The sequence below is a fragment of the Cyanistes caeruleus genome, chromosome 5 (genome assembly GCF_971803275.1).
Source record: "Cyanistes caeruleus chromosome 5, bCyaCae1.hap1.1, whole genome shotgun sequence".
NCBI lineage: Eukaryota > Metazoa > Chordata > Aves > Passeriformes > Paridae > Cyanistes > Cyanistes caeruleus.
In genome coordinates this window covers 10,080,812-10,102,340 of record NC_141705.1, presented here as the reverse complement: position 1 = coordinate 10,102,340, position 21,529 = coordinate 10,080,812, and positions in this window count along the sequence as shown.

Sequence of the window (21,529 nt, the reverse complement as noted above, 5' to 3'; positions counted from 1 at the left end):
AAACAGGAAAAACATAAAAAGGGAAGGACTTTGTTAAAAAATCCTTTTTTGATTTTATAAAACAGAACACATTCAAAAGACCTTGAAGTATCAAATTAGATTCCAAATTATCTGTGAGTTTTGTAACAGAATAGATTAGTGGTAAAAGATATCATGCTTCCAGAAACGATAGAGCTCAGTTCTACAAGTCTTAATAACCAGATGTTATGATGGGTATCAATACTGATTATTTTTAGTGAATTAAAACTTGGGAATGATTTTTTAGCAAACTACCCAGTGGAAGTTTTCTATCAAGCATGAGACATCTTTTTTTGGTCATAAAATACAGGTCCCTTTAAGTTTTGTATCTTTTCTCTGTTAGTGTTTATGTGTCACACTAGTTGTGGTTCCCCTTACATGTAACTTTTGCCACAAGGCTGATGTTACTCTTCTCTGGAAGCAGTGAAAGTCATGGGTGTCAAATGCTTTTTCTTGATCTTCATTAATTGACCCACTCAGATTCTACAATTCTGAAACAATTTTCAATGAAAATAACACATTTAAAACAAAAACCAAACACAAAAATAAATGTATGAGCTGACTAAAAATTACATTTTATTCTTCAAAATAAATAGATGTGCTTATATATTTGGGGTAATTTGCAATTATTTAGACTAGATTTTTTGTCATTTTACTTTTAAATCAGTGACTGAACTCCAGGATTTAATGTTCTTAAAAGTCTAATTTCTTAGACTTTAAGCCTTTCATGGGTTTAAGAATGAAAGAAGATTATTGTCTAATATAGCTCATGATGACTGAAGGTCCAGTGCCCATTTTTGTAACAGAATTTTGTACAAAATGTTAGTAGTTGTTTTTAAGTACTACATTTAGGACAATTTCCATCAGCAAAACAGAATCCAACTGGGTTTTTAACCCACAAGGGTTTAAGTAATCTATATAAAGTCATGACAGATGCCTGATGAAGAGTTACCAGGAGTTTCTTCTCCCAAATTTTCAAAATGGGTTCCAAGGATCCCTGTGTGCCTTCTATAAAAACTTAATCCCTTACTGAAACTTCACAATTTAGCCCCCTGTCCTCACCCTACTGGTGACTGTCCTGCTGTGACAGCCTCAGAGTCTTGACTGAATCCACTCTTTCTGTCCTGCTCAGCTCAGAATCTCTTTTTGATTCCTTTGGTGTGGTCATAGAGTCACGTCAGCCATAATCTTTAACAAAGTAATTAAATTATCTGTTTCCAAATTAAACTGGTTACATTTAATGAATTAATTATATTTAAGCTAGTTTAATAGCCCAAACTGATGTAATTCCACACTGAAGATACCCCTGTTTCAGCTGCCTTCATGGCAACAAATTAGATCATACGTAGGAAGCCAGTGATTCTGCACAGGTGAAAAATATCCATTATATCAGAAAGAAGCTTCCACAAATATGTCTATATTTAAAGTACTGGAAATTGTAATTTTTGTCTCCTTTTGAGGTAAGAAAAGAAACATAGGTTATCTACAATCAGTTAGGTATTCACATTGAAAATACCTGTGATCTGCAACTTGTGTCTTAATAGTGCAGCTGTAATGAAATGCATTACATTTCATTTAATTTCATTTTTATATTTAATTAAAAAATTTCATTTAAAACTTTCATTTCATTTCAATTTCATTTAATTTCATAGTTCAAATTTATTTGAGGGGGCTGCAAAATACATATTCATGTATCTATACACACACACACACACACATATATATGGACTATAAACAGAAGCACTTGCAATAGGAAAAATAAGGTTTTACAACCTCTCAAAAAATGCTCACAGTTAAATAAGCCTAGAAACTGAGATGCATGAAAGTTTATTGCCTTCCAGTCTGGCTGTTTTGCTCACGTACATTTTAGTCCACAGAAGATAAGGATAATTTTTTTTCCAATGTAGCAATTTTTCAAGAAGTGAGTTATTCAGTGAATTGAAGCAGTGGTATGCAAAGAAAAAAAGACTTTTGGAAAAGTTTGTGGAACTCTGTACACTTTTTTTTTTTTTACATAAATTACTGCCAAACAAGTAGGAGTAACAAATTCATTCCTAGTTTGAAAAATCCATTTTTGAAAAATACTTAAAAAATGTTGAAAACCTATATCCACTGGTTAATACCCAGTGATCTGGTATTAAGTCATCAAGTTAAATCCTGAATTTTTAAGGGCCATGAAATACTGCATACTAAATCCAAACGGGGAACAGGAATCGATATATTCCTGTTACGAGGTACGTACTGAAATCTGATACCTCACCAATCTCACTTTCCAAGAAATAAAGATTGGTGAGATGTGCTGTTTGTATTGCCTGCTTCTGGGGTCAACATTAGTCACTAGTACAGAGTGAATTTTGATGTTTCTCCAAGAGCTCATAGATGCTCACAGATGTTCCTCTTAATTTATGATTCAGGCACAGAGACCCCCTCCCACATACTCTTCTTTCTTTGCTCTCCTGTACCATGGAAACATGATATTACTGGATTTTGAGGGTTACATATGAACACAAAGCTTGCTTTGGATTTCTCTAGAGGTTCCTGGGGCTTATGATACATTGTAAAACGCTTACATTTTTCTTTTGTAGGATTATGGTTTTAAGATGTAGATAGTGTCAATCTCATCTGACTAGGTTGTGTTTTCAGGAGGTGACTTATGTGCTTTTTAGCCTAAACTATCTGTTAGGTGGAAATAACAGAAATTTTAACTCTATCTAAAATTTATTTTAAAATAATTCATTTATATTAGGCACACTTAAGCCTTTCAATGCACATTTTGATTCCACTTGTAGTTTTTCACTGTAGTAATTATTCTCGGATCTATATGATTGATCACCCTGTTATAATCCCGCTACAATAAGCAGCTGCCTGACTGACACCATATGTTGTTTAACCTAGAGTTGGTACTGTGTTGTTTAAAATCCTCTCTTGCTGCTTGTTTACTCATTTTTTGTCACGTATTTTCATTAGGTAATTTAGTTTTAAATGGGTCACAGCATTATCTCCTTTTCACAGTAATTTTGTAACCCTGTGACACCTTCTTTCACTCCATACATCTTTTCTGTTTCTGTGTGTGCTACCTCAGTGAAAGCCTTTATCCTGAGCAGCTCTACAAATAGAATTAGTTTATTATACTCCTATATTAACAGTTTACTTTATTCCCCCAGTAGCATATTAACTGACAGAATTTTCTGCCAGCTATTTTAGGGCTTTGTGATTTTTTTCCCTAGTAAGGATTTTGGAAGGGGAAGGAGGATTTTACTGCAACTCATTTTGCCACATAAAATTGTGCCTTTTTCCCACTCCTCAATTCTATTACCACCTGCAAATTTTCTGCATTTGACTTTAGGGAATTGCCTCTTCACTGCTCTGTGGTGGGTAATCATTTGCAAAGATTTTTCTGATCTGATGTAAATGCCATAATGAGAGAAAATGAAACTTTGAACTACAGCCATTAAAAAGGCACATCCTAATAATACATTTTTGTCTAAAGATCTTAAATGGTTTTACAAGGAGGATGCAGGCCTAGACACTGCAGTGGTGTCATGGCTTAGCTCCCTGGGGAAGACTCAGCAGGAACCACACCTGAAAGGGCTCAGGGAAAGTGGAAAAGGAACCAAAAGTCTCTGGTGTGTCTGACCACAGGCCCATGGGAGTCAAGGCACCAGCAGAATTGTGCATAAGATACATCAACTGAATATAACTCTTCCCAGAGATAATTTAAAAAAAAACCCACACAGCTTCAAGAAATTATGTTTTCTATGTGGTGTCTGAAGATGGTATCAAATGGCTTTCTTGCCTTCAGGAAAGTAATCTAAAATAAAGAAAGAAACCTCAGGGGATTTTTTTCCAGAGTCATAATCTGCACTTCTGTTTCAAGGCAAAAATGTTTTTAGGCAATGGTCAGTACATATGGAAATCTATGAAGATGTTAATGCCCATGTTCTGCTTCTGTTTTGCACCAGTCAGCAATATTTTGACAAAGAGAGAATTATAGATATGCCAAAATGCTCATCTCAGCTCTATGATTCTCATTGTAGTTCCTTTTTGTTCTAAAATATTCTATTTTAGCCATTCATTTTCACAAAGATTTCCTGTATTATCATGTAGCAGTTTGTGTCACTGAGATATATTTGTTGTCTTCTGCATTCACATTTTGCTTTCTCTCCTCAGACCCAAGGCCTGAGTAGCTGGAGAAGTTGACAGAATTCATAATGGTAGACTGAACATGAGACTGATATTAATGGAAATTATTCCTCTCAGTGTCCAGACATAGATTTTAAAAAGGTTATATGTTCCCTCAGAAGGAAATCTCAGGAAGAAGGAAAAATCTAAACACGGAGATTTAGGTGTAGGATCAGAAAAGGAGAGAAGGATATAAAAGAATGCAGTATAAACCCAAGTCAAATTTTAAAACAAGGCTTGTGTTTTACAGTAAAAAGAAAGTTATACTTTATTCCAGCACAGCCATTGTGGTGAGTGATAAAGTGAGAGCATACTGTGCAATAACTTTAAGTTATCATGTAAAAAAAACCCAACAGTATCTCCACGCTTCAGTATCTTGGCTGTCACAAACCAGTGAGAGGAATCATGATGTCTGCTTTTTTTTACACTTAGTGTTGTGGAGGTTCTGCTTAACCTATCATTTACCAATGAAAATGTATCTGATTTTATTCCTAAAGCTTTGAGAAGTGAAAATTATACCCTGTGTATTAAATTTAACTGAATGTAATATATAACAGTATATAAAATTTAATTGGTGTACTATTCCAAACAAGAAGTGACAAGATATTCTTCAGCTGTGGAAAAGATAAGGTGTGATTGATGGCAGAAATTAATAATTGAGGAATGTAATTCACTGCAATAGATATAATCTACAGAGCAGTTTTCAAAACAGGCAAGGCTAATAAACAGAAAAAGTTTGGCACAGCTCTTGTTCGAGAAGCACCAGCTTTTGAGACAAATAAACAAGCAAGTTTGAAGGCTTTTAAAGGCAAAGAGAGCCAAACTTCAACACCTTTTACACAGATCTCCCATGTCCTTGGTGTGCACAAGGAAAATGACAGAGCTGGGGACATCACACACTTTGCAGCCCACTCCACCAGTGCAGCAAAGAGGGATGCAAAAAATAGCTTTGAAATAGAGGTTTGTCAACTGAAGAATCCTGTTTTAAAGTCAGATTCCTGCCTGCCTGAACTACTTGAAAAGAAATGAGTCTTTAGTGTTTCCTGCTTGGTTTTTATGGCAGACTCCTCTGCCAAAGGCACATGTTAAAACACCTGATCCTGATCCTGTTGCTGCAGCCAGCCTCTCCCTCTGTTCTGGGAACAGAGAGTCATGTCCCCTCTTCCTCACACGTCAAAAACTCCTGTATTTGCACAGATGGTTGGGGCCATGCCTCTGAAGGGAGGGAGGAGAGCAAGGAAGGAGACTGAGGCAGAGGTGTTGGGCAGCCACAGCAGCATTAGGTGTTGAAGTCTGGTTCTTGTGATCCTTAAATATAGGCTACTCATCACCAGCCCCTCTTCTGTACACCTGGCTTGATGAACTTGAACAAAAACATAAGTGAAAAAATAGCTGTAAAGTAGCTAAAAAATGTGATTAAATCAGGTTACTTAGAAGTTTTGTGAATTGTCCTTTGGGCTGTATAAGAATTCAGATTTTAACTCTTTTACCAACATGAGTCAGGGAAAAGCAGAGCTCTGCCCTCTTTTTCTTTCCCCAGCTGTGAGAGACCTTCACACTTTTTCTCCTGTGCAATCAACTGAGCAAAGAGTGTCCACACTAAGGACTGGCTAAGGAAAGGCAGCAAATCCCAGGCAGCCTTTCCTTCCTCCTGTGCTAAAGACTCCTAGGCCCTGTTTTTCATTTATATGACCAATAAAGCCCTTCCCATTGACAGCCAGAGTAGTAAAGGGTTGTGCTGGATTCAGTGTGCAATAACTCTTTCCAGTTGTCATGACAAACAGGATGTTCAGCTTAGAATTTACCTATTGTGCATTAGTATCACAGCCACCTGATTTACATTATTCTCATTCAAGAACAGCTCATCTTTTATAAACATTATAATTACTAAACATTTTCAACTGAGTGTGAATAAAATTTGAGATGCAGGTGCAGAGATTAGTAACTAAATTTTTGTTTTGAATTCAAAATCAAGTGGATTATTTTTTCCTAATGATAACTGTCACTGTTTGATATGCCACTACAAATTAGACAAAATACAATTATTATCTGGATTACAATTTTATTATTGAAATAGATTCATAATTGATCTTTATCTGGGCTTTTTTGTTTTAGAAAGAAAATAATATTATTAAAGTTACAGTGGAGGAAGCAGGTGAAGTGCTAAGACTGAGGGCACTGTTTGCTGCACCACACAGTCAGGATGCAGCTACAGCTGCCCTGTGCCCAGCAAAGAGAATTTTAAGTCTGGGCCCAGACTCCTGACTCTACACCAGGCAGTGTTAACTGTGTCCTGTACTGGCAGTTAAAGCCTGCTCTCTTTCAGTTTGTTTGTCAGCCCTAAATGAATGACCCCTGAGATGTCTGCCCTTTGCCATTGAAGATTGTGGTCTGAAACCTTTTCAGTGGACATGGGTGGAGATAATGCTGCCTTCCAGGAGAAGGGTTAATAACTCAAAAACTTCTTCAGATAAGATGTAGACCACAAAGGAAAAGAGAATTCTGCCATTGTTTGTTTGTTCTCTCCTTATCAGTATTTTCTCCCTTTGTTTTTCTCTCTGTTGTTCTTGCTTCTCTTGTGGTTTTCACCTTTTATTTTACTTTCATCTTCTTTCTTCTCCCCATAACTTTTTACTCACAGAACGCGGGTGCTCTTACAGTCACATTTTATAATCACACATCTAGCCTGAGGTGCTGGTGTTAATTCTCAGACACTTATCAGTGTTTGCTGCTGCTCATGTTAAGTCTGTGGTAGTTACCCACACAACTTCTGCTGCAGCTCCTCAAGGAGTGAGCTAGCTTTTCTTTCACCTATTTTAAATTTTCTCTGCGTCCTATAAAGGGTTTTCCCCCATCAGTCTGAACACTTCCCAAATTTCTTTTGGAGAGGGGCAGATTCCAACACCTTTATTGGAGTGGGCACTCCAGGAGTCATCTCACTGAAACCAATGAGGCCTCTTCAGAATTAAAATATTATTTGCAAAGCTCATCTTACCAAGACAACTTTATCTGTTCTTCTGCACTTGAGAGTTTATCTTGGCTGTCATGTGTTGTCTTGTTTAGATTTAGCAAATTTGTCCTGGAGAGTTCATTTAATTTTCTAAGTTCAATGTATTAAAAATATTTTGCAGATACCCTGTCCCTACCAAAGGCTGCATTTCACAGAATGGTTGTGACTGGATTATTCTCCTTTAGAACAAGGGCTCTACTTTTGCAAAGCACGTCTGCTATATTACTTTTGAGCCTCAGGAACCAGCTTCTCTTTCCAAGAGAGGAACAAGTTAACTATAAAATTGTTCTGAGGTTCATACTCAGTTCTACATAATTTCACTTTCATTGATAACCAAACTTAGATAATCATTATTTTATCTGATCACACACATAAAAGCCAGAGTTTCAGGATGCTCATTGAAGAGAATAATTTAGTGATATTCATATTATAATGATGCCTGGATTCCCAACACACAGGGCCAGAAACTCTATCTGAAACAACTAGCATTGCTGGAAAATATAGGCAAATATTTACATAAGGAGACACTCAAGTTACCTGCAGCTCTAGAAAACATGCACTTCTGAAAAAATAAAATCAAAGACTTAGAAAGACACCTGACACATTCATTGCAAACTGCAGCAGCATGTTGAGTGATACTCACATGTGTAGATAGACCAAGGGTTGTTCTTACTCAGATTTGAGAAGGACTCTCAATCATACATGTGTCATTCCCAAGCCAGAATACATACTTCAATAACAATGAAACTCCAGTTATTTTGAACCTGCAAATTTCCAAGGATAATACATAATTTCAGCTCAGGAAAATGGAAAAATTATGTGATTTTTTTTTTCTGGTTTTCAGCATTCTTTTTATTTAAGGCAGTGATGTATATAGAGCTGAAATAGAAAATTTCAAGTGTTGAATGAGCATCCTTGTAATAGGTAACAGAAAAAAAAAATAAAAGAGAATTGGTCAATACAAAATGATCAATATGTCATTACAAAATCAACTAAATGTGCCTATCAACCAAATTAGCTGCACTGTAAATGTGCTATTGGAAAGTCAGCAAATGGCCTATGAGAGGCCCTCTGCTTTCCTTTTTGTCCCATCTCCTGCTAGATGATCTTTTAGCTGTGCTCAGACATTGAGTGTCACAATGTCTGTAGCAGCCAGACAATCCAACACCTGCGGTGAGATTAATCATTTGAGCTCATTAATGCATTCACTCCTTGATAGTGTTACTCATTTGCACAGCCCCTGCATGTACTCAGGCACTGGCATTACAAAGAAAAAGCCTCTCTTGAGGAAATGAGTCTCATCTGATTTATTCTCTGAAGGAGGACTTGAGAGGTAGGAAGCCATCTCAGGCTTTGCAATGACATCTTCAGAGTTAGCTTACATCAGCTGGGGCCTTGGCTGGGTCAGCAACATGGGCAAATGATCTTAGGTGCCTTAACTTCCTCAGGGGTCACCATCTGCCATCCACAAGACCTGACAGGGTTATAAAGGAGAAGAAAAAGAACCTGGAGAACTTCCCTGTTGCAACTGCATGGAGCCAGATGAGAAGGATAAGATGGCAAACAGCTCATCTGTGTCAGGCCATTGTCTGCCCCTGCTGTGCAGGGATGCTTTGATCATCTTTCCATTGCTGGGTCTTTCCACTGAGCCTTGTGACAGAGAGGTGAAGATGGAAGTACCTGTTAAATCACCCCAGGAATAAAGTTACAGAGTGTTACAGAGCAGCTTAGGTTGGAAAGGAGCTCTACATCCAGTCCAACACCCTGCACAGCTCAAAGTCAGATCAAGGGCCTGGCCACCCTGAGTCCTGAATACCCAGATGTTCCACAGACCCTCAGGCACTCATTCAAAGGTGATTTGGATTCTTTCTCATATATCCATCAGAATTTCCTGTTGTAGCATAAGACCATTGTGCACCTGTGAGAAGAGCCTGGCTCCTTCTCCTTAGAGCCCCCCATCAGTGAGACACCACATTCCCCCACTGCCCCCCTCAGCCTTCCCTTCTCCTGGATGGACATTCCTGGAGTCCCATCTCTCCTCACACATCATGTGCCCAAACTCCCCAAAAGTCTCAGAGACCGTCTGCTGGACTAGTTTGACTTCTCTTCCCTTGCATGGTAGGACCTAAAAGTTATCCAGACTGGGATACTGTTAAGAAGAATAAACTGGGTGATGGAAACCTGTGTTGATACTGAAATCTGAGAGCTGTGTTGGTTTGCATAAGACATAAATGGGACTTCAGATGTTAAGGTATTTATTCAAACCAGTCCCCTAAAACTTGTGAAGTTCTTCCATCACTAAATAATAAGAATACTTTCAAGATGTTTCTGTTTTCCTCCATCTGTTCTTATTTCCTTGGGAATTCGTTTTACTGAGAGAAAATGATGGTCTTTTTTTACTCTCTGTGAGCACCACTGACACATTGCTATGGAAACTGGAAGTTCAACATTTTAGCGTTATAACTTCAGGAAAAACATGCAGGTATGGCCAAGCCCATATTCAAATTTATTTGCATAAGTTTTTCTTTAATTTATTGCTGTTTGTGGTTAACTGTCGTTTTCATCTGTACTAATGCTGTTTTGCAGATGTTGGCACATAATTCATCAAGACCAAATGTGGTTTATCTCCAGCATGGTAACTGCTTATTGGCTTTCACAGGAATTGATTTATCAGTTTCAGTTTCTGTAGATGGACCTAGACGTGTGTGTACCCAGTTCAGACTTTCTGGAGACGGGGTACAAGTGATTTTGACAGTCACAAGCTTTGGTTCTCCCATCTGAAATAATAAATTAACTCAGAATATTCTGAGTGAAAATCCTGCCCACCAGACAACCTAATTGTTAGGAAACTACCTGAAAGGAAGATTCTCTTCTTCAAGGTAACCAGTGGAAGGGGAAATCACCCCAAGTAATACCAGAGGTGTTTTAGATTGGATATTAGGGAAAGAATCTTCACTGAAAGGAAGGTCAGGTATTGGAACAGGCTGCCCAGGGAAGTGGTGGAAATACTGTCCTTTGAAGTGTTCAGAACCATGCAGATAAAGTTGTAAAATCATAGATATGATATGGGCACAGGGACATGGGTCAGGGGTGAACCTGTCAGCGCTGGGTTAGTGACTGGGCTCGATGATCTTACAGGCCTTTTCCTGTGTGATTCCATGATTAACTGCTCATGACTGGTGGTTAAAGACACTCTGGACAAAGAGCACCTGAGCACTCACCCTACTGACCAGCCACATGGAAATTATCAAATGAAGTGCTGTCTGTATCCACAGTAAAACAACCCATACATATTAAATGCTTTTTCTCACTAAAATCAAATAAGCACTTTAACAAAATACACTCAGTTTATCTGGCTTGTACATAATAAACCAAAGGACAGATCACAGAGACATCACCTGTGAGAACAGCTCCTGCAGTTGCATCTCAAAGCATGTGGTTACCCTTAACCCATCTGATGTACATGTGCTCCTGTAAGTGATAATTGCAAATTAGGTCTTTTTCAAAATATTGAGTGCTTGTTAATGCTGAATTTACATCATTCTGCTGTTACAGTGTCAGCTGTCACAGAGTTATCAAACATCAGTTTTCCTCACTACCTTAGGAAATATAATCTGCCTTCAAGGACACTCAATGCCAAACCATTATTGTTATCTAGTCAGCAAGCATTTCAAATTGTATATTAATGTGTTGCAGGGTTAATTATGCTCATTACACTGTTAGAAAATCTTACGCCTTCTCTCACATGCACATTTCTGCTGTGCAGAACACTTGTGCTTATTACACAAACCTCCTGAGCTGTTATCAAGGCTGTCAGCAGGGCTCCTGCTGACACCATCACCCCTTGCTTTTTTTCCAGGTGAGAGCAGAAGTTGCTTTGCCTTCCTCGGGGAGATTGTGAGTTTGGCTGGCCTTTTGCCAGGAGTGAAGGAAAAAGCAAAGGGGGAAAGGTCTGCTCCCTGGGAGGTGCAGGTGAGGAGATGGAGGTATTTGTCCTCTGCTGAGGAGGAGCATGATTGTGGAAAGTTCTGACTTCTTTTAAAGTATATGCATTCTCCATTTATTTATACATAATTCATACTGCTCAGCTGAAGAAATCTGGGAGTGACTATCCATTATGTAAACCATTTCTCAAAAATACCATTTGTTATGTGAAAAATAAAAAAAGACAGATGGCAGCAGCTGTGAAATAGAATCTGTGTTGCAATTAATTATTTAGACTAAAAACAAATCTCCAGAGTGGAAGAGGACGTTTGTCTTACTTTAAATCTTGTTGTCGTCCATGAGTGTAGTTTAAGGGAAGTAAGCTAAAGCCGAGAAGTGATTGAATGCAAATAAATTGTTTCCTTTTAATAAACATCATAATCCAATCCAGAAAATGGCACTAATTCAATCCACCATGAAACAAACTGGAGAAACAAGACAACACATCGTGTCAGGGCAGACGAATGAGGTTGTACTCCTTGTAATAAGACAAATGTTATTTGCAGAAGGCTTAAAACTGTGATTGCTCATTTTCTTACATTTCTAGCTGCTACATACTGTTGATTTAGAAAGGGTCATGGTGGCAGGAACCCAGCAAATGTCAGTCCTAAACCCTTGCACTAGAAAAAGTTACTGTGCGTGTAGAAATCTGTCCAATGAGAGGCACATGGTAATATTTAAAGAAACAACAATTAATCATGCAAAAAAATGATTCATCTATATCATACACTCAATTAAATGTGAAAATTACCCCAAGAACATTTTAAATACTAAAAATAAACTTTTACATTAACATTAGGGGACAATTATGACTTTCCTGTTCATTATAGCCTATGTGCCATTGTGCTCACTGACAATATAGGGAGGTTTGGGTTTTCCTTGCTCTCCAGACTACCCAAAAAGGTAATACCTGTTAAGCATCACTCTTTTCAAGTAGTCTCCAGAACATCATCTTGTGTCTTGTAACTCATGAGGAGCAAACAAGAGCCCCCAGCTTGCTGACAAATTCAGAGATCAGAAGTCTGGAAGCTCTGAGTTCCAATAGGGCTTGTAGGTTCTGAGAGCAGCTGGGTGAAAGTGGATCTTAATCAGAAAATTGTTCTTAAAATTCAGGTTAGTATAAAAGTTTAGACTGTGACAGTTCAGATGAACTACATAGAATTTGGAGTTTATCAGTCAGGATTAATATTTTTTTGCAAAACTTTGTTGCCTCTCTCTTGTACTGTGTAGACTGCAATAAAGTTGGCACTACTGGTCATCCATTCATTCCAAAGATCACTTAGTTATACAGCTCTTGCTTACTTAAAAGTATTTTTATTTTTAACTTCAAAATGATTAATTGTGTGTAGAGGTTGAAGCTGAAAATGTATTCCTTCCCCTCAATATTCCAGCCATGTACTTCTGTATTAATACCTTAAAAGTTCTCACAAACCTTGCCTAAAGACTGAGATCTACAAACTTTATTTGTCAAATTTGCAGCCTTCCTTTAAAACAAAAGCTCTTTCATTTTGAAGGGCCAAAAATGTTCCTGTTTAAGAAATACTTTGCCTTTGTTGCTGTTCTCAGCCAGACCAATAAGGGGGAATGAGGGAAAATGATAACTTGCCAGTACAGAACAAAATGCTGCCAGAAAAACAGAAGGTCTGTGCTCTGAGTACCACTTTTCAAATGGAAAATAAAAAATCAGGGAGTTATAGGCAAATTGTTGCATACCTACTGTATCTAAATTGCAATGTATCTACTCCCACAATCAGTCCTTAGGACATAAATGTGCCTAGTGATTTCAGTGATTTTCTTTTGAAGCTGTAAGATATTACATATTTAGAGAAAATATGCAGAAATTTTTTCAAGTATATGATTTCTAAGCCTAAAATCTAAAGTCTATCTTCACCCAAGACATTTAAACCACAAAACTTTTCTGTATAAAAAAGAAACATATAAGAAACATATAAGCTGGTGCCAGTTTTTCTGCATCTCACAAGAGCATGTTTTGGAGCAGTACTAATTGTAGTAGAATTGACAATGACAACAACAGCAACATAAAATATATTGGTAACTTCAGATTTTTTGAGGAAGTCCATTTGTTTGCCAGAAACCCAGCAGCTACCCAGCCATAAACTGTGTTTATGTCATCAAGAACTTGCTGTCATTGTAGCAATTGATGTAATTTCAGTGCAGAAAAATGATTTTTTGTCTATTAATAATGCAGATGAATAGTCTCAAACTTGAGATCTAATGATACAATGTCCCTTGTAAAACCAGGGACTCCAGTTGTAGGATAAACTTTATAATGTGAATTTACAGCACATGCAAATTAAAATACAAGGTTTATAGAGAGAGGTCATATCTTTCATTGGATCAGCCTCTCTAGGTGGGAAATAAACCACAGGCTTTTGTGTATAAATTCTTTTTTTTTTTTGCATCCAAAACAGGTTGGAATCTTCAAATGTAAATTCAGACTGAGAACAACTGCTCTGAATTTAATCAGAAGTGTTAATCAGTCTGATCAGATGAAATAAAATGTTATTGGTATCTATAAAGTAAAAAAAGAGGTGAAAAGCTGGTTTTCTTTGGAGAATAAAAGGGTCACACCATTTGTTACTTACAGAACACTGAAAAGTTAGTGAGAGGAAGTGATAGTAATAATAATATTCCAAGAAATCACTAACTTTATAAGGTACATGGCTTCAGTACCCTGTAGAATTAGGAATTCCTAGAACTGAAAGGTCAAAGGAGAAGAGTCTTTGTAAAGGTGATACTGGTAATGAGTGTTGCCATCCTTGGATTGTTGTCTGTAGGTCCCCCACTTATATTGAAGCTCAGATAGTGTGATACAACAACAGAAATCAAAGATGCTGGAATGCAGAAAAAATGTGGCATAGGTCAGTATTGGTGTTTTCCTGGAAACAATATCCATGTTGTGGTTGTTTGTTGCCTTTATTTCTGGCTTCAGAAAGGAGTGCAGGCTCCTCATGAAGGCAGGGTGTGAAAACCCAGCCAAGGAAACCAACTGCCTCTTGTGTCTATTCCCACCTCCTCTTCCCTGGCATTTATTTTGTTTACAAAATAATCCTAAATTTTAGAGCTGCTTAGGGTGCATATCTTCTCTTAAATTATTAGTCTGTTTTCTATTAAACTTCAGCATCTCTGTCTCTTATCTCCGTGTTCCCAAGGATCCAGCACCAGGATGAGCCCTGCACACAGCCCTGTCCCATCCAGCCCTAGGGACTGGAACTGGGATAGCCCCAGGGGCTGAGAGGGGCTCAGCTGGGATGACAGGGGAGAGAGGGGTGGCTAGGAATGCCTTGAAGCACTCCTTTCCTGCACTCTAGATGCAGCTGACCTAATCAGCTCCTCCTTGCCTCTCACAACCACACCTGAGTACATTTTTTGGCACACGGGCTTCCTTATGCTTTTTCTGCAATACAATTAGACATTTTTTAGCTATTATTCATACTTCCTTTGGAAAAGAAGCTGATACACTGTCTGGCTTATTCCTCGAGTATTAGGGATCCTAGAGCTCCTAGAGTTCATGGATCTACACAGCATCTGACAGGGGATGTGCACTATTCATAAAACTATTTGTGCTCCTTCCACTGATGTTGTGCATGGACATGTGGGGAAAAAAGAATCTGTTTCTGGCTCCAATCTGAGTCTCTCAATTGAGGTTTTTCTAGTTTTCATCATCGTTTCTTTTATCTGCTAAATCATCACAGGCACTTGGTATGACCCAGGTAGCTTTTCCTTTCTCCCTTATATTCTGCCATTTTATCTGTATGTAACTTTCTAAAAAGAGCTGAGGATGTGAATGGAAAATATTCTTCCAAGTCTAAGATTTCCCCAAGCTTTCTGCATAGAATATGACATTTCTCTCTTAAGTTTGCAAAATAACTCCATGTTGCCATAGCTCCGTGAAATATATAATTTTCTAATTTTATAATACTGAAGGTAACTTAGATGTGGAAGAGCTGAAGATATTTTAGGAACAGCTGAGATCAGCACAATGCTCCACTCCAATCTCCTTTGTCTTACAGGCTACAGAATCACAGTCACAACCATCTTTATCAAGCCCCAAACCCTTCAGGAGAGACATTTATTCTTGATTAAAGGCTTTGAGAGATTGAGTCCAGTATACACCTAGTAAATTTTCACAATGTGTGTTCACCCTCAGTGTTAAAAATATTTCACAGTTCTAATGGCATATCATTGAATTTTCATTTAATGCCACTAATCATTATATTACAGTATACCTTAGAAATTATTGTAAGCTTTATTTTTTTTATATTTTATTGATGATTGCTGTTTTTCTAATCAGTCTTGGATCAATTAATGACATTCCCTGAAATATCTTTCACTGTCTCTGCATTGACCAATGTTACATTAAAGTGCATTTAGACAAAAAGGTTAAAACCTTTTCATGTAAAGCAATTAGAGAAAGTATGCTTCTACATCCATCAGATGTGAAATCCATTGCACAAAATCCATCACACAGTATGGATTTCAGCTGAAAAGTACAGATTTTTCTGTCTCTTGTGAAGCCCAAGGTTTATACCTGGGCAGATATTTGGAGTTCTATTGCAAACATAAAGCTAAAATGTGTCCCCTGTCAAGAAGAAAGAGAAAACTTCTGACCATAATCACAAGGAAGGAATAATTTCTCTGAAATCAGTGACAATTCGGACCAAAAAATTAGCTCTGAGTCTTACCTAGCATCTGTTTTTAACACATTACAGCCCCGCTTCTGCCATTCTTGTCAGCATTAAATAATCCTGTTCACAGTTAATGCTGTAGAAAAAATTACCCAAAAAAATGTACTGGTCTCTGTGCTAATCATCAGGAGAAGAAGGATTTGGGTAGGGAGAAGTATCCAAATGACAATATCAGAGTTATGGTAGATCTCTGTGCTGTTCCAATTCTCTGCTGAAAGGCCAAAGCAACTATTTGAAGTGCTCAGATGGCAAATAATCTTTTACCAGCCTTTCTATTTTGGCCACTGATTAGAGTTATAAAACCTTTCATAAATTTCATGGAATGGGATATTAGCCCTATTTTGCTTTCTGAATTCAAATTTTATAGGCTGCTGCTGTCTTAAAAAGTAGGCATTCTGTTTATTGCTGGAAATAAATAAGAGCCTGTAGTTGCCTTCCCACTTTGGTAGCTATATTACAAATATAATTTTAATTTAAAGGTAAATAATACAATATATGTTGCTCTGCATTTTAGGCAGTATGGAGCCAATCCTGCTTGCAATCCCAGTTGTCAGTGTGGTCCTGAAGGTACAGATTGCTGAGCAAACAGTAACCACAGCCTCTTAGTCCTACTACTACTGCAGCAGTGTTAGGAAGCAGAGGGAATATTTGCATAGCAAAATGAGCAGTTTTTGAATGATTTCTTCAATTACAGTTGCTTCTGAGAACTAAATTCATTTAAGTGCAAGAGTAGAACAGGAATTTGCAATCTTTTCTATCTTAAATAGCATACCACATTTTAAAGCATAGAGTCTGACTCCTAAATGCTATAGGTCTTGTTTTTTTGTAATTTACAATCATGGAGGCAAAAATGGTCATTCAACTGACCTTCTACATAAAACAGACCATTGAATGCCAGCAATAATTTCTATGGCAAAAACATCTTTATGTAATTCCTAGAACATATCTGGAAAGAAATTGAATCAAGCAGTAGATTCAATTTATGGTGAGTTTACTACCTCCATTAGCAAGTATTTAATTGGTTAATTGGGCATGAAGAGAAAAATATTGCAGTTTGCATTTTTGGTGCTTTTGCATTTGTATATTGGATTGAAATCAGATTTACAGGATGTTTTTTAACATTTGTTTTATAAACAGCAAAATACAACCTTCATATGTATGATGAAGATGCTGAATCCTACTAGCAAAGATGCTGAATCCTAGATGCAGCTGTGTAGCATCTCTTAGTTGAGAGGATATTTTAATTTGCTTTTCATGTGACTTGCTTTAGCTTCTTTTCTTTTGAAGGTTCCCCTCTCTGTCAGTCTCCAGATTTAACCTCAGTTTGCTCTTTGGACAAGGTTACAAAATTTTTTCCAGGTCTGGGCTTGAGTCTTCAAAGAACTGTTCTATAGAAATCAAGGAAATGTCCTTCTTTTGTTAGTCATAACATTTTTTGTAACTTTTATTCCACAACATCTCACTGAAAGAACACATTGAGGTTATTTGCCATTAACCTTAAAGTCTTTTCAGAATTGCCTCTTGAGCACAGTTTCAAAGACTCAACTCGCCCTTCTCCATTTCAATGTTTGTGACCTCTCTAAAAGCATGAAGCCCTATAAGTAAATCTACTCTGGTAATTTTGGGAGCCAGTTTTTTGTTGTTTTATTTTTTTTCCTTTTTCCATTATGCATTTATGCTTCACATACTAAAAGGCACAGAGACTGCTGTTTGACCTGGGATGCTCAATGGTCCCTAACATTTCTCTCAGGTCAAGTTAAATGTTTCTTCAAAATCCACAGCTCAATAGAATAAATACACATCAAGGGCTCTTTGTTCCTAAGTCCTCTTTATTGTCCCTTTGTCCAGGGAAGGGCCTGTCTTAAGTGTCTCCTTGAAAACATATTAATGATTCCACCATGATTTTGTTTGACCTTTTATTAAAGCTTTTTTTCTCTGCTAAGCCAACAACTCCTAATATTCCTTTGGGTGGATACTCAGCAAAGGCTTAAGGACATAATGTCAAAGCTGACAGCTCCTGATTCTCTTTCAGTAATATTTTAGGTTAACAATTAGAAAATCATATCAGTAAAATGTTCCAAACAAGACTCCAGAATGCCATGAAGCATTGGGTTTTTTTTTTTTAAATAGAAGCAGTATTGGGGAGATCCAGTTTCCTAAAGTGCTGAACTAGCCTTGGAGATGGATGTAGAGAAAAAGTAAGGGCTTAACCTACTTCCTCTAGAAAAAGATCTTAAATTCCCCATGATTCTTCAATCTGAAGTCCTATCAGTATTTTTACAGCTGTATACTCTATAAAACTACAACTTTTTTTTTTTTTTGCATATAAATGTAAGAAGGAATCTAGATGGTTTTACAGAATTTTGCTCTGTTAAGAACTGAAACTATTTGGTCATATAAACATAAAAAGATAGCCATTTGTGACACTGATTATTGTCATAAAAGTTAGGTTACTTGTTCCTTAGGAAAAAAGGAAGATGTCTTTTCCCAATATAGTACAGAATACCTTTATCAGTACATTTGGAATCATGGGGTTTTTTGTTTTCACCCCTTGTAAGTGTGCAAGCAAGTGAAAAATCCAGATGGAGAAAATTCATAAACTCATGCATTAACTTAGAAACAGATTTGCTTATATGATGGAATTTGGCAGCTTTGACATTCTTTCCTAAAACACTATAAATTTGCAATAATTCAATAGGGTAATGAATCAGAAATAAGATACTGATCCATACATTGATTCTGTCCTGTGATACTGGTGATACTCAAATATTTCAGACTTCAGTGCTGTCAATTGCCATATGGCCTAAAAACTGATATAGACACAAAAATCACTGAACAACTTAATAGTGCAGAAAGGAGGAGAAAATTTAAAAATATTTTTGTGTTTGAATAGGATGTTATTTTACTCTCATACCAGATCTGGTATCTCAACAGTTTTAGAAGCTCTCAATATGACACTTCTTTACTCTTCATCACTGTTGCTTCTGTAGGATCAAGAACACGTCCTTTAGGGACTTCAGGAAGTCCTAGTCAAAGCTGGATCAGCTGTAACCAGGCTGCTTAGAACTTTGTTCATTTTGAGCTTGAAAAATCTCCATAGATGGAAGTTGCACAATCTCCCTAGAAGTCTGTCCCCTGCTCTGCTATCCTCACAGAGCAAAAGGTTTTTACTTTTACCCAGCCTGAACCTCTGTTTTTTTACCTTAATCCATAGTCTATCATCCTCCTGTGAGGCACCACTGTGAAGAGCTTGCTTCTGTCTTCTCTTCCTTGTAGCTGTAGGCAGGGTGCTTTCCAGTGCCCTGATGTTGTCTCTTCTGGGGTCTGAAGAAGCCCAAGACCCTCAGTCTCTTCTCCCAGGGCATCATCAGTATGGTAACATCCCTGTTGCCATACTGATAATCTTCTGCTGAATTTGCTGCAGGTTAGGGATGACTTGTTCTGGGAGGTGGATGATCACTTCAATCCACAGATTCTGATGCATTTCATGCATTTCATGCATCCCAGGAGCTGTTGTCACTTTTGTGGCCAGGGCTGGCTCATCTCAGCTTGCTGCTCACCAGGACCCCTGAGGCCTCTGCAGCAGAGCTGCTCCCACCAGCCAGTGTCCTCCTTCAGGACTTTGCATCTCTCTCTCCCGAATTTCAGCAGGAATGTTGTTTCATTCCATGTGCAAGCACAAAGAGCCCTTCTTCACAATAGTTTGCTCAGTCTGTTTTTGGTCTTGGCCACAGACCACTGATGATTCCCCATCTCCATTCCGCCTGGGCTCTGTGAAATGGCTGACTTCCTCAAGGTAAACTTCTTACCTCTGGAATTTATCTACTCCTGGGACCTGTTTTATATAAGTAAACCTCAGTATAGCTGTCTCAGAAAACGCAAAGTAGGTATAGGTACAGGTGAGTTGCACTTCTGCTGAGCAGAAAGTTATTTCCTGGATAAGGTGTTTGATGTTTTAAAGGCTGTGCTGTGGAGCGTGGGATTAGTCACTTGCCAGGATAATAGGGCTGACTCTCCACGGTGCTACTCCAGCTGCACTCCTTCCTGTGCATACCCATTGTAACAGCTCTTAAAACTGAAGTCATACAGCAGTGAATCAGGCCTGGAAAGCTTAAGAAAATAAGAAATGGAGGAGTGGTGGGAGGTTAATTTCCCTCCTACAATAATCCGCAACAGCGAAAGCAACAAAACTACCTTTCCTTTCTCTTTTTTTTTTTTTTTGTTAAACCAGGAGAAATGTAATCTAACTCCCAATTTGCTGCATAAACCAGAAATGTTAAGGTTCAACTGCTGCTTGTAAAAAACCCTTAGTTTGTAGCATAGAATGCTTTCTGCTTACTTGTTTTCAATGACAATTATCACTGATGAACTATACAAAGAGGGAAAATAAAAGAAAAATAGGGAAAATAATATTCAGTGAAAGCACATACTTCAAAACATCCAGAATTAAAAAAAAATCAGACTGACACTTTGCCACATAGCTGTACAATAGAGAAGAGTTAATCTTTTTTTTCTAAGTTGATGTGACACTATTATTATTCAAGGAACTGGAACATAGTTCTAAGAGTTTCATTTCTATGGTTTGACAAATCAGATCTCATCTATTTCATTTAAAATAAGTAGTTTTTTGGGGAATTTTTACAAATGCTGAAGAAAAAGAAAAGACATTTTTAAAAAGTTCTTAGCTTTTTTCTTTTGCTTATTATTTTTCTTTCTTAGGCCTGATTTTTATGATAAATATATGACTATGTGACAGTAAAAAACTGACATTAAAGTTAGAAGTTTCTAGCAATTTATGTTAATACATAGGGAACATGGTAGACTACTGAAGAGCTTCTCTTGGGTTTCTAAAACCATTGAAGGAAGATCAAGATCAGGAGGCTTAGCCTTTTAGTTCAGAAGAAATGGGCTTATATGTTGGCAGATCCATTTGATATCACTTAGGAAGTAATAACCTCTCTACATTTACAGAACTTTATGCTCAATAATACTCCAGAACACTACTGATTTCTCTGCTGCACTGGCAAGTTATCCCATCTTATCAACAAGAAATGCAGTATGAAACTGATGAAAAAAGCTGCATAATAGTTTGATTTCTGTATAATTGAGTTTCACAAATCTGCCCTCAGATGTTAAAGTACAGCTCTGTCTAATTTGCAAGAGCAAGACAGAGACACACATATCTGAACAAAAATCAGCACATACTGTTTAATTCCTTCACAAATCTGCTTAGTACATTGACATCATTATTCTATTACTCTATTATTACTCTTTGCTGGGGCAGTTTCCCTGACACAACTTTCCCCTAAAGGGTTTAGCTTTCCTGATATAAAAAGGAGTCCAGTCTCAATATGTAATTTTGATCTTTAGTTCTGTGTTTTGCAAGAGAAAATGGGATTGTGGCAGCAATACCAATAGCAAAAGAGTGAACTGTCTGTGATCTGCCTTCCAGCAGTAGAGCAAACCTGCTCCTTTGCTTATGTCATTAGCAGTCAGATTTATCATTGTTGTGTTTAATGCTACTCAAGAAGAGATCCCCAGAGTGCTTTATGGACACAAATTGAAGGAGGTCACTGCCCCAGAGAATTTTCATTTAAAATGAAAATGGAAAATAGGAGAGGAATTG